This window comes from Podarcis pityusensis, assembly GCF_964106645.2.
Source record: "Podarcis pityusensis genome assembly, chromosome: 11".
NCBI classification, from domain to species: Eukaryota; Metazoa; Chordata; class Lepidosauria; order Squamata; family Lacertidae; genus Podarcis; species Podarcis pityusensis.
Window position 1 is genome coordinate 42,823,004 of NC_138036.1, and position 12,685 is coordinate 42,835,688.

General features: G+C 44.5%; 1 protein-coding gene across 2 annotated transcripts in view; it reads left to right on the forward strand.

The window, feature by feature from the left end:
• Positions 1-642: 642 nt before the first annotated feature.
• APC (APC regulator of WNT signaling pathway) overlaps positions 643-12,685 on the forward strand; it is a 69,330-nt gene continuing 57,287 nt past the window's right edge. Inside the window, exons 1-2 of one of the 2 annotated variants that reach the window (XM_080972167.1) lie at positions 643-1,059; positions 3,478-3,522. The gene's annotated coding sequence lies outside the window, so the exon portion shown is untranslated. The remainder of the gene's footprint in view (positions 1,060-3,477; positions 3,523-12,685) is intronic. The other variant, XM_080972170.1, reaches the window with a different exon arrangement.

Here is a 12,685-nt window from a genome sequence, read left to right on the forward strand (position 1 = left end):
TTTGACAGTGGAATTTGCTGCCAAGGAGTGTGGTGGAGTCTCCTTCTTTGGAGGTCTTTAAGCAGAGGCTTGACAACCATATGTCAGGAGTGCTCTGATGGTGTTTCCTGCTTGGCAGGGGGTTGGACTCGATGGCCCTTGTGGTCTCTTCCAACTCTATGATTCTATGATTCTATGATTCTATGAAATACAAAAGCATAAAACATTAAAAACATCCCTATCCGAAGAGCTGCCTTCCCATGTCTTCTAAAAGTTGCATAGTTATTTATCTCCTTGCTGGAACGCAGAAACTTGGCTTTTGCCGCTCCCTGCACGTGGTGTCCCCTTCTATCCCCTCCCAATCGCTGCAGAGGCGCAGACCGACTAAGCATGCAGCATTTGCAGCCGAGCTGCTGGCTGGCTGGCTCTCCCTCCCTCCGCGCGCTGTCAAGCAAGGGAGACAACCAAGCCCCGCCCCTTTCCCAGCTGCTCTCTCTCTCTCTCTCTCTCTCTCTCTCAGAGCAGGTGTGAAAAGCGAACGCCACGCTCTCCCGCGCAGGCGCGCCGGGCTCCTTTCTTTCCCTCTGGTCTCCCAACAAGCCGGGATTCCCTCGACCGCGCGTGCGCTCGAAAGCAATCGCTCTCTCTCGCTCTCTCCCCCTCCCACCCCGAAACAAGATGGCGGCGGGGAGGCTGGCCGGGAAGTTGGAGTGAGGGGGGCGGTGACGGGCAGCAGGTTACCAGTGTGGCGAGGGCAAAGGCCGCAGGCGGGCCGGCACCGACACCGACCGAGGCGCGAGTGGAGGGGAGCCGCCTTCTCGGGGATGAGAAGCCGGGGCGGCGGCAGGGGGACCAGCTCCCCTCTCGCCTGCTGCTGCTGCCGCCGCCGCCTGTGAGGAAGGGGAGCCTGTCCCCCCCACGGCCTTCCCCCGCGCCCCGGATGTGTGGGCGGCCGCCTCCCAGCTTCGTGGTGGGGCCGAGTCCCCCGAGCGCCGGACGCGACGGAGGCAGCGGCGGAGTCCCGGGAGGGGCGGCTGCGGCGGCGCTGCTGCTGGGTGCGGAGGGCGAAGAGGCGGGCAGGTGAGTTGAGGCGCCGCGGCGGCGGCGGCAGCAGCAGCAGCACACCTGGCCAGAGCCAGTACACCGGCTTCGATGCCTTTCTTCCTCCTCCTCCTCGCCTGAGCCTTGCCAGTCAAAGCAGGTCGGGGATCTGGGGTCTTTGAGGGTCGTTCCGCCTTCCCCCCCACTCCACGGGGCAGCAGGCACCATTGCCCCATTGTCTGGCTGACTTCTTGGAGCCCTACTTCTTCAAAACCCTGCCCTTTCCCTAGGACGGGGCTTTTACTATTTCGAGCCAGAGCCTCATGTAGTTAAAACGACCTTCTGTGGTCCGTGGGTCTTCTCCCTAAGGAGTTGGTGGATGGGGGTCCCCACCACTTGGAGGTGAGGGTGTCTCATGCCCTGTTTGTGGGGGCACTATTTGAAATGGGACACTGGTTCCTACAGGCCTATGTTCCCTATGCTCTCTTTATGTGGGTAGGGCTATCGATTGTGGCCGCTGTTGGGAGGAGCGCATCACAAAAAGGGCAAAAGTTGCATGGAGTTGTTTGCAACGGGCAGACGGGTCCCAAAGACCCCAAATTGCATCTGCTTCTACGTTCCGTTGGCAAAAGGAGTAGAAATTGGAGCAGTTGCGCTTTCACGAAGTTTGGAACTGAGTGGTTTGGATTGTGACAACTGCGGATTTGCTACAACCAGTTGTATTGGAACTCTGTGCAGTTTGTTCACTGAAGTTATCATCCTATTTTATTCCTCTGCCCATTAAGCCCATGCTTTGTTATAGTGAAGTAGTGGTTCTCAGCTGAATTGGGGATGATACAAACATTCCAACCTCCACACGGGGACTACTGATAAATGCTTCTACATTCTCCAAAACTGTGTGAATGAGCAGTATAGTGGCAATGTAATTCAGTGTTAGCAAGTGTAAAATGAAGCACGTTGGGGCACAAAAACCAACAGCAAAAAAATCCTACGTGCTAGTGGGGGTCAGAACTATCCAGGAATGAAACCTTGGGGTTATGGGGGATAGCTTGATGAATATGTTGAATTTTACTTTAGGGATCATTAACAAAGTGAATGAAACTAAAATACCCTGTATCTTAATGCTATTATATAAAACTGGTGAGAACATGATTGCTTGCTGCAGCTGAAGGAGGATATTGAATATCTGGAAAAAAAGCCAACCAAAATGAGCAAGGGGGTGAAGCAACTCCCCGGTGAGGAAAGGTTATAACTTTGGAGCAGCTTGGCTGTCTTTAAAAGAAGATTAGACAGATCAATGGAGGATGAGTGAATGTGAATGACTACTAGCTATAATAGCTATGGTGGGAGACAATATGCCTCTGAATGCTTGAGAATCACAAGTACGGTGGTACCTCAGTTTATGAACTTAATCCATTCCAGAAGTCAGTTCTTAAACCAAAACCATTCTTAAACTGAGGCGCGCTTTCCCTAATGAGGCCTCCTGTCGCCAGGGCCTTTCCACTGTTCTGATTCTGTTCTTAGAAGCAAGGTAAAGATTGCAAACCGGGACACTATTTCTGGTTTTGCAGAGTTCATAAACCAAATCGTTCGTAAACAGGACTGTTCTTAAACCGAGGTACTACTTTATTGCCCTGAGATCTTTGGATGAAGGGCAGTATCCAAATTAAGGAAAAAAAGATGGGTGGGTGCTGTCAAACTCTGGTCCTGCTTGTAGGCTTTCCATAGGCATCTTGTTGGTCATGGAATCAGTATCCTGGACCTTTGTTCTGAGCTCTTACATTCCAATGGGAACGGGGTAACACTTGTATACTACACTCGCCATCATGTAGGCTACCCAAATTGCCTACAGTAGGCTACCCAAATTGCCTACAGTAGGCTACCCAAATTGCCTACAGTAGGCTCCACAGTGGTCTTGTACAGTCTCGGTGGCCCTTAAGGCAGGTGTGCAGTCTCCAAGCAAATGAGTCAATCTACATGATCAACATTTATTCAGTTTAAGTATTTATCACTTTTTATGGTCAATCCTTTAAATCAGGCTTCCTCAAACTCGGCCCTCCAGATGTTTTAAGACAACAATTCCCATCATCCCTGACCACTGGTCCTGCTAGCTAGGGATCATGGGAGTTATAGGCCAGAAACATCTGGAGGGCCGAGTTTGAGGAAGCCTGCTTTAAATGGATCTTCCAGCAAGGGGAAATATTTTTGATATCATTTCAGAAGGTAGTGCTTCAATAAGAACAGTGAGTGCTAGTTAACCTTATGGAAGGTTTCCTCATTCCCTAAATGTTTTGAATTGCAACTCCCATCAGCTCACCCAAAATGAGCAGTAGCCAGGGTTGATGGGAGTTGTAGCCTAGCAACTTCTGTGGAACCTCTGATTCCCATCCCTGTTATAGAACCAGCCAGTCGTTGTGTTGCTGTTAATTGTTCTGTTTTTCCCCCCCTTCTACTTAGATTTCAGACTGTATGGAGGCTGGAGCAATCTAACTTTTCTTCTTGGTGAGTGCATCTCAGTGGATTTACCTTTGCTTGCATTTTCTTTGGAATAATTGTTCCCGTATATTGTTCCAGGAATGGTGCTCTTACTCCTATAAGATACATGGTTTTTGTAGTTTATTGGTGGGAATTCTGAGAAACACTCATGAGTCTATAAATATGTTGCGGCCTCTAGTGTTGTTAGCAGTTGAAGAGTGTTGGTGACTTGTAACAAACTATGCCACTTGTAGGCAGATACTAACATGTTAGCTGAACATTGGACTTGAGTCTAAATTCAGTTTGGCTGTGGCAGTTTATTATGTTTGTTTCCTGTTTTGAAAATTGAACTTTTGTTCACCTGCAGGAAGTTGTTATGGGGATCAGTGATTTTACAATAACTGCTCATTATGCTGCTGTACTGAACTCTTGTGAATAATCTGCATAATACCTTCTCCGTATGGCTGTCCACTTCTTCATGGCAACCATGTGTATCTAACCCTGATTGCTACACTGAAGTTTCTACACTAGCAGTGTGGAAGGCATCTGTTACAAATATGAAAGCTTTCCTGATTGGGAAGTTCCACATAGCAAGCTGTATTAAATACTACATTTGGGTATATAGAAGTAGCCTGTGTGGAGAAGGTAATCTGTAGATTGGCCTTTGTGGACCAACATTTGCACAATACCCAATTCCTACTAATAGCGTATACATAATTGCCACCCGTGGCCTATTTATCAATTGGTTTCAACTGAATTTTATCTCTGGAGGTAAGCTTTATTTCAAAGAAACTTTACACACAAGTGTATCCAATCACAGTTTTATTCAAAGATACCTGTGGATAGTGAGATATGCGCTGTTCCCTACTATTCTATCTCCCTATCCATTTGTGGGAGAGAGAGATTCTTCCTCACCTCCAATATATGTTGCATACTGAAAAGACAGAATTTGGATGCGGGTGGCGCTGTGGGTAAAACCTCAGCGCCTAGGATTTGCCGATTGCATGGTCGGCGGTTCGAATCCCCGCAGCGGGGTGCGCTCCCGTCGTTTGGTCCCAGTGCCTGCCAACCTAGCAGTTCGAAAGCACCCCCGGGTGCAAGTAGATAAATAGGGACCGCTTACCAGTGGGAAGGTTAACGGTGTTCCATGTGCTGCGCTGGCTCGCCAGATGCAGCTTGTCACGCTGGCCACGTGACCCGGAAGTGTCTGCGGACAGCGCTGGCTCCCCGCCTATAGAGTGAGATGAGCGCACAACCCTAGAGTCTGTCAAGACTGGCCCGTACGGGCAGGGGTACCTTTACCTTACCTATTCAATAACTGTTAAAGATTAAATAAAAAAATTCCTTCCTGTAGCACCTTAAAGACCAACTAAGTTAGTTCTTGGTATAAGCTTTCGTGTGCATGCACACTTCTTCAGATACACTGAAACAGAAGTTACCAGATCCTTCTATATATTGAGAAGGTGGGGAGGGGTATTACTTAGAAGGGTGGTGGGAATCGGAGATTGGCAGACAGCTGAGATGAGCCTGTTGACGACTCTTAACGACTGTAATAGGTCTTACAGGAAAAGGCAAGGGGTGAGAAGGTGAGAAATGGCTTAGTCATGTATAATGAGATAAGAATCCAATGTCTTTGTTCAAACCAGGTTTCTCCATTGTTTTAAGTTTGGTAATGAGTTGTAATTCAGCAGCTTCTCTTTCCAGTCTATTTCTGAAATTCCTTTGTAGTAAAACAGCTACTTTGAGATCTTGTATAGAATGTCCTGGGAGATTGAAGTGTTCTCCTACTGGTTTCTCTGTTTTGTGATTCTTGATGTCAGATTTATGTCCGTTTATTCTTTGGCGTAAGGTTTGGCCTGTTTGTCCAATATAGAGAGCTGAAGGACACTGTTGGCATTTGATGGCATACACAATGTTAGACGATGAGCAATTAAATAGTCCCGAGATGGTATGTGTGATGTTGTTGGGGCCAGTAATGGTGTTGTCCGGGTGTATGTGGCAGCAAAGTTGGCATCTGGGTTTATTGCAGGCTCTGGTGCCAGTGTCCGTGTTAAGTCTGGTTGTAGTATTATTGTGGGTTAGGAGTTGTTTAAGATTGGGTGGCTGTCTGTAGGCAATGAAAGGTCTTCCTCCCAGAGCTTGAGAAAGAGAACTGTCATTGTCCAGGAGAGGTTGTAGATCTCTGATGATGCGTTGAACTGTTTTAACTTGGGAGCTGTATGTGATGACTAGTGGAGTTCTGTTATTTTCTTTTTTGGGTCTGTCTTGCAGCAAGTTCTCTCTGGGTATCAGTCTGGCTCTGTTGATCTGTTGTCTAACTTCATCTGCTGGGTATTTTAGTTCTGAGAAGGTTTGCTGTAGATCTCTTAGGTGAGAGTCTCTGTCTGTAGAATTGGAACAGATGCGGCTGTAACGTAGTGCCTGGCTATATACAATGGACTGTTTGGTATGTTTGGGATGGTAGCTAGAGGCATGTAGATATGTTTGTCGGTCAGTTGGTTTACGGTATAAGGTGGTGTCTATGTGTCCATCCTGTATTTTTATAGTAGTGTCCAAAAAATGTATTTCTTGCATAGATTGATTCATTGTAAGGTTGATTGTGGGGTGAAAATCATTGAATTTCTGGTGAAAGGTGTCCAGGGTCTGTTGACCATGTGTCCAGATGATAAAAATATCGTCAATGTATCGTAGGTACAAGAGAGGTTTGAGTGGGTAGGAGTTTAGGAAACGTTGTTCTAAATCTGCCATGAAGATGTTGGCATACTGTGGGGCCATGCGGGTGCCCATTGCTGTGCCGCTGATCTGAAGGAACAGGTCATCACCGAATTTGAAGTTGTTGTGGGTAAGGACAAATTGGCAGAGTTTCGTGGCAAGGTCCGCTGTGGTTTTATCTGAAATGGTGTTCCTTATCGCTTGTAAACCATCGTTGTGTGGGATGTTGGTATACAGAGATTCCACGTCCATAGTAGCTAGTATAGTATTGTTGGGAAGATTATTTAAAGATTGTATTTTCCTCAGAAAATCTGTGGTGTCACGTACATAGCTGGGAGCACTGATGGCATATGGTTTCAGAACAGAGTCCATATAACCGGAGACACCCACTGTAATAGTGCCAATACCTGAAATGATGGGGCGTCCTGGATTTCCTGGTTTGTGTATTTTAGGTAGAAGATAGAAAGTTCCTGGTCGAGGTTCTGTTGGTGTGTTGGTGAGGATCTGTTCTTGGATGTGTGGGGGTAGCTCCTTAACAATCTTGTTCAGTTCTTTCTTGTATTCTTGTGTGGGGTCTGAGTCCAATTTTGTGTAAAAGGCGGTATTGGAAAGTTGTCTGCGAGCCTCCTGAATGTAGTCAGTTTTGTTCATGATGACGACAGCTCCCCCTTTGTCTGCTTCTTTAATTATAATGTTTGGGTTGTTTCTGAGATTATCTATGGCTCTCCTTTCAGCATGGTTTAGATTTTGTTGTAAGCGATGGTGTTTTCTGGTTACATCTGTTTGGATTCTGTGGCGGAAGCAGTCAATGTACAAGTCCAGTGTGGTATTGCGTCCATCAGGAGGGGTCCATGTGGAGTCCCTTTTTGTGTAACACTTTTTCAGTGGTAGTTGGTGGTCAGTGTTCTGTTGGGAGGGTGGTTGTTGTTCTCCAGTGGGTTGAGAGGTGTTGTGTTGTGAAGTTGTTGTTTGTTCTGATTTGTCTTGTTGTTGTGTGTGTTGAAAATACTCCTTCAGGCGTAAACGGCGGAAAAATGCTTCCAAGTCCCCGTAGAACTGGATCATGTGTGGGGATTTGGCAGGGCAGAATGACAGTCCACGTGAAAGGACTGATTCCTCGGCTGGGCTGAGTGCTTGCTGTGAGAGATTGACAATATTGTTGATCTTGTTTTGATTAGTAGCCTGTAGGTTGGAAAGGTTAGAGAGTTTCTTGTTTTTCTGTTTCTTCAGTAGCTCCAGTTGAGAGTGGTAAATGTTTTGTTTTTCCTTTTGGAACTCTTGCCAAGCTTGGTGGTTCCTGATAGAGTTGTCTAATACAAGGAGTTCCTCCTTTATTAGCTTCTGTTTAGAGTAGAGAACGCTGATCAGATGTTTGAGCAGCTTCTTAGAGAAAGTGTTGCATAGTTTTCTTGCATATTCAATAAAAATATTCAGCATATTTTTATTTCGACTATGGCAGACCAACACGGCTACCCATCTGTAACTGGAACCATGGAAGGCACCACATTGAGCCGCATGAAATGGAAGTTCATCAACCTCACCAAGAAACTTGCACAGGTACAGACTGATATCTTCTTTCTTACTAAATGCAAGAACCTGGACATTATACCCAAGGGTCTTAGAATTAAGAACCCTCTACAATCCACGTATCCCACTGAATATGCAAGAAAACTATGCAACACTTTCTCTAAGAAGCTGCTCAAACATCTGATCAGCGTTCTCTACTCTAAACAGAAGCTAATAAAGGAGGAACTCCTTGTATTAGACAACTCTATCAGGAACCACCAAGCTTGGCAAGAGTTCCAAAAGGAAAAACAAAACATTTACCACTCTCAACTGGAGCTACTGAAGAAACAGAAAAACAAGAAACTCTCTAACCTTTCCAACCTACAGGCTACTAATCAAAACAAGATCAACAATATTGTCAATCTCTCACAGCAAGCACTCAGCCCAGCCGAGGAATCAGTCCTTTCACGTGGACTGTCATTCTGCCCTGCCAAATCCCCACACATGATCCAGTTCTACGGGGACTTGGAAGCATTTTTCCGCCGTTTACGCCTGAAGGAGTATTTTCAACACACACAACAACAAGACAAATCAGAACAAACAACAACTTCACAACACAACACCTCTCAACCCACTGGAGAACAACAACCACCCTCCCAACAGAACACTGACCACCAACTACCACTGAAAAAGTGTTACACAAAAAGGGACTCCACATGGACCCCTCCTGATGGACGCAATACCACACTGGACTTGTACATTGACTGCTTCCGCCACAGAATCCAAACAGATGTAACCAGAAAACACCATCGCTTACAACAAAATCTAAACCATGCTGAAAGGAGAGCCATAGATAATCTCAGAAACAACCCAAACATTATAATTAAAGAAGCAGACAAAGGGGGAGCTGTCGTCATCATGAACAAAACTGACTACATTCAGGAGGCTCGCAGACAACTTTCCAATACCGCCTTTTACACAAAATTGGACTCAGACCCCACACAAGAATACAAGAAAGAACTGAACAAGATTGTTAAGGAGCTACCCCCACACATCCAAGAACAGATCCTCACCAACACACCAACAGAACCTCGACCAGGAACTTTCTATCTTCTACCTAAAATACACAAACCAGGAAATCCAGGACGCCCCATCATTTCAGGTATTGGCACTATTACAGTGGGTGTCTCCGGTTATATGGACTCTGTTCTGAAACCATATGCCATCAGTGCTCCCAGCTATGTACGTGACACCACAGATTTTCTGAGGAAAATACAATCTTTAAATAATCTTCCCAACAATACTATACTAGCTACTATGGACGTGGAATCTCTGTATACCAACATCCCACACAACGATGGTTTACAAGCGATAAGGAACACCATTTCAGATAAAACCACAGCGGACCTTGCCACGAAACTCTGCCAATTTGTCCTTACCCACAACAACTTCAAATTCGGTGATGACCTGTTCCTTCAGATCAGCGGCACAGCAATGGGCACCCGCATGGCCCCACAGTATGCCAACATCTTCATGGCAGATTTAGAACAACGTTTCCTAAACTCCTACCCACTCAAACCTCTCTTGTACCTACGATACATTGACGATATTTTTATCATCTGGACACATGGTCAACAGACCCTGGACACCTTTCACCAGAAATTCAATGATTTTCACCCCACAATCAACCTTACAATGAATCAGTCTATGCAAGAAATACATTTTTTGGACACTACTATAAAAATACAGGATGGACACATAGACACCACCTTATACCGTAAACCAACTGACCGACAAACATATCTACATGCCTCTAGCTACCATCCCAAACATACCAAACAGTCCATTGTATATAGCCAGGCACTACGTTACAGCCGCATCTGTTCCAATTCTACAGACAGAGACTCTCACCTAAGAGATCTACAGCAAACCTTCTCAGAACTAAAATACCCAGCAGATGAAGTTAGACAACAGATCAACAGAGCCAGACTGATACCCAGAGAGAACTTGCTGCAAGACAGACCCAAAAAAGAAAATAACAGAACTCCACTAGTCATCACATACAGCTCCCAAGTTAAAACAGTTCAACGCATCATCAGAGATCTACAACCTCTCCTGGACAATGACAGTTCTCTTTCTCAAGCTCTGGGAGGAAGACCTTTCATTGCCTACAGACAGCCACCCAATCTTAAACAACTCCTAACCCACAATAATACTACAACCAGACTTAACACGGACACTGGCACCAGAGCCTGCAATAAACCCAGATGCCAACTTTGCTGCCACATACACCCGGACAACACCATTACTGGCCCCAACAACATCACACATACCATCTCGGGACTATTTAATTGCTCATCGTCTAACATTGTGTATGCCATCAAATGCCAACAGTGTCCTTCAGCTCTCTATATTGGACAAACAGGCCAAACCTTACGCCAAAGAATAAACGGACATAAATCTGACATCAAGAATCACAAAACAGAGAAACCAGTAGGAGAACACTTCAATCTCCCAGGACATTCTATACAAGATCTCAAAGTAGCTGTTTTACTACAAAGGAATTTCAGAAATAGACTGGAAAGAGAAGCTGCTGAATTACAACTCATTACCAAACTTAAAACAATGGAGAAACCTGGTTTGAACAAAGACATTGGATTCTTATCTCATTATACATGACTAAGCCATTTCTCACCTTCTCACCCCTTGCCTTTTCCTGTAAGACCTATTACAGTCGTTAAGAGTCGTCAACAGGCTCATCTCAGCTGTCTGCCAATCTCCGATTCCCACCACCCTTCTAAGTAATACCCCTCCCCACCTTCTCAATATATAGAAGGATCTGGTAACTTCTGTTTCAGTGTATCTGAAGAAGTGTGCATGCACACGAAAGCTTATACCAAGAACTAACTTAGTTGGTCTTTAAGGTGCTACAGGAAGGAATTTTTTTATTTCGACTATGGCAGACCAACACGGCTACCCATCTGTAACTGTTAAAGATTAAAATATTAAAGAACTAAAATTACATGACTAACTTTTATTCAAATAGTGGAAAAGCATTATATTTGAGACTGATAATTTCTACATAGTTAAAACTTCACTTTTTAACATTTTGTAAATGCCATGCTTTCAGTTTTACTAATTGTAGTGAGTCAGGAAACAAGTTTAGTGGAGATCACAAGGTCCCTTAGCATATTATTACGCTTGGACTTCTGTTTCCTCCTGATATCCTTCTTCTCTTCCTCTTCATAAAGACTGCATTGCAGATAAGCTTATCCCAAGGGAGTAGTTTAATAACTGAACACACTATTTTAGGGTACAAATTAACTGATACGAAACTTCCAAGAATGTACAGGTATTCTTAATTTCTATAAATTGAGAATTTCTGTGTTCCTAGAGACATTATTGCATTTGTGGAATGACTTACATTTGCACAATGAAACGTTCCCTCCTCTCTTATCCCTCTTCTTCCCATCCTCTTCAAGTGTTAGGGGACCTTGTCCCAGCAGGGGTGTGTGTGTGTGTGTGTGTGTGTGTGTGTGTGTGTGTGTGTGTAACGGAAATGAGAGGAAGTTCCATTGTGTGAGCATAAGTCATTCCACAAGCGCAGTGTCTGCATTGGCAATAACCTTATTGTTTAGCATTATGTACAGACCAGGATAATGGTGACAGGAATATAATTGTAGAGTTGGGAAGGGACCCTGTGGATCATCTAGTCCACCCCCCTGCAATTCAGGAATATGCAGCTGTCCCATATGGGGATCGAACCTGCAAGCTTGGGATTATCAGCACCGTATTCTAGCCAACTGAGCTAGCTAGGCAAAAGCAATGAAACAAAGACTTGGCTGTATCACATTTTTTATTGACTTTGTTTTGTATAGAGATGTGTGGTTCCGCTTGCATTCATAATGCCATTTCTTTTATCCACACTTCTTCCGTTTGCTTTTAAAATTCTGTAATGTTTTTGTACTTTGGATTTGTAAAAGAGCCTTTGCGGAACTGGTCAGAAGTGCCTGGGAACCAAATTAAAGCATATTGCAGTTTCTGCACCACAGGATTGTTGAATGAAATCTTGCCCACCTTCTAAATTGTTTGTGAGGCTTCTGTTCCCTACTTTGTAAAACACACACTGGATATTCTTATCTGGCCCCTGTACCTCTTTGTGCTATTTTTTTCCCCTCCAGCTGTCCCAGCTCCTCTCCAACCAGCAGTTCTCGTTCTCCCTCTTCATCTCCCTTTCCCTGCCACCTTCCAATCTGAAGCAATGGAACATGCAGCATTAATTGACTCAGTGCTTCACTCTTCTTATTTAACAATCATTTTTTGATTCGCACTTGGGAATTCTTGAACCTTGCTTGTTTATAGGCCTGTTAGCAATGATATATGAAACCCAATCTGTGCATCCTTCCTTCTGTAACCCCTATTTTCCTGAGGTGAGGTCTCAGTTTTCCTGACTTTTTCGTAACTGTCATTTGAGAGTGGCATAGTCTAGTTTTAACCAGAATAAGGGAGTTATGGTATGGCTTTCATTTAGAGTTGTGTGTGCTCATTAATGGACTTCTGAGGATGAGCTGTAGAAGACATTGTGTGAAACTTCTAATGTGGAAGAAGGGAAAGTCTGCTGTGAAGGAAAGGCTCTCAACCTTTGAAGGCGGAGGTCTGAGAGAAGATTTGAAGGGATTACTGAAGGGAAGCTTGGTGATAGGAAAATGATTTGCTTGCTCAAACAGTAGAAAGATTTGAGCATTGTATGAGAAATTGGCAAAAGTATCTATGTGGTTTGTTGTGATTTGTTTCTGTGTGTGATATGTGTTCTTACTGCTACACATGACAAGGTGGTAATTTAGTGACAAACTGTCAGTTTGATATGATTTTAGTATCCCTTTAAAATGCTGAAATAAGTAAAATGAAAGAACATTGTATATGGTTTATTTGTTAATTCTGAATGTAGTGTTTAGTATAATAGAATATATAC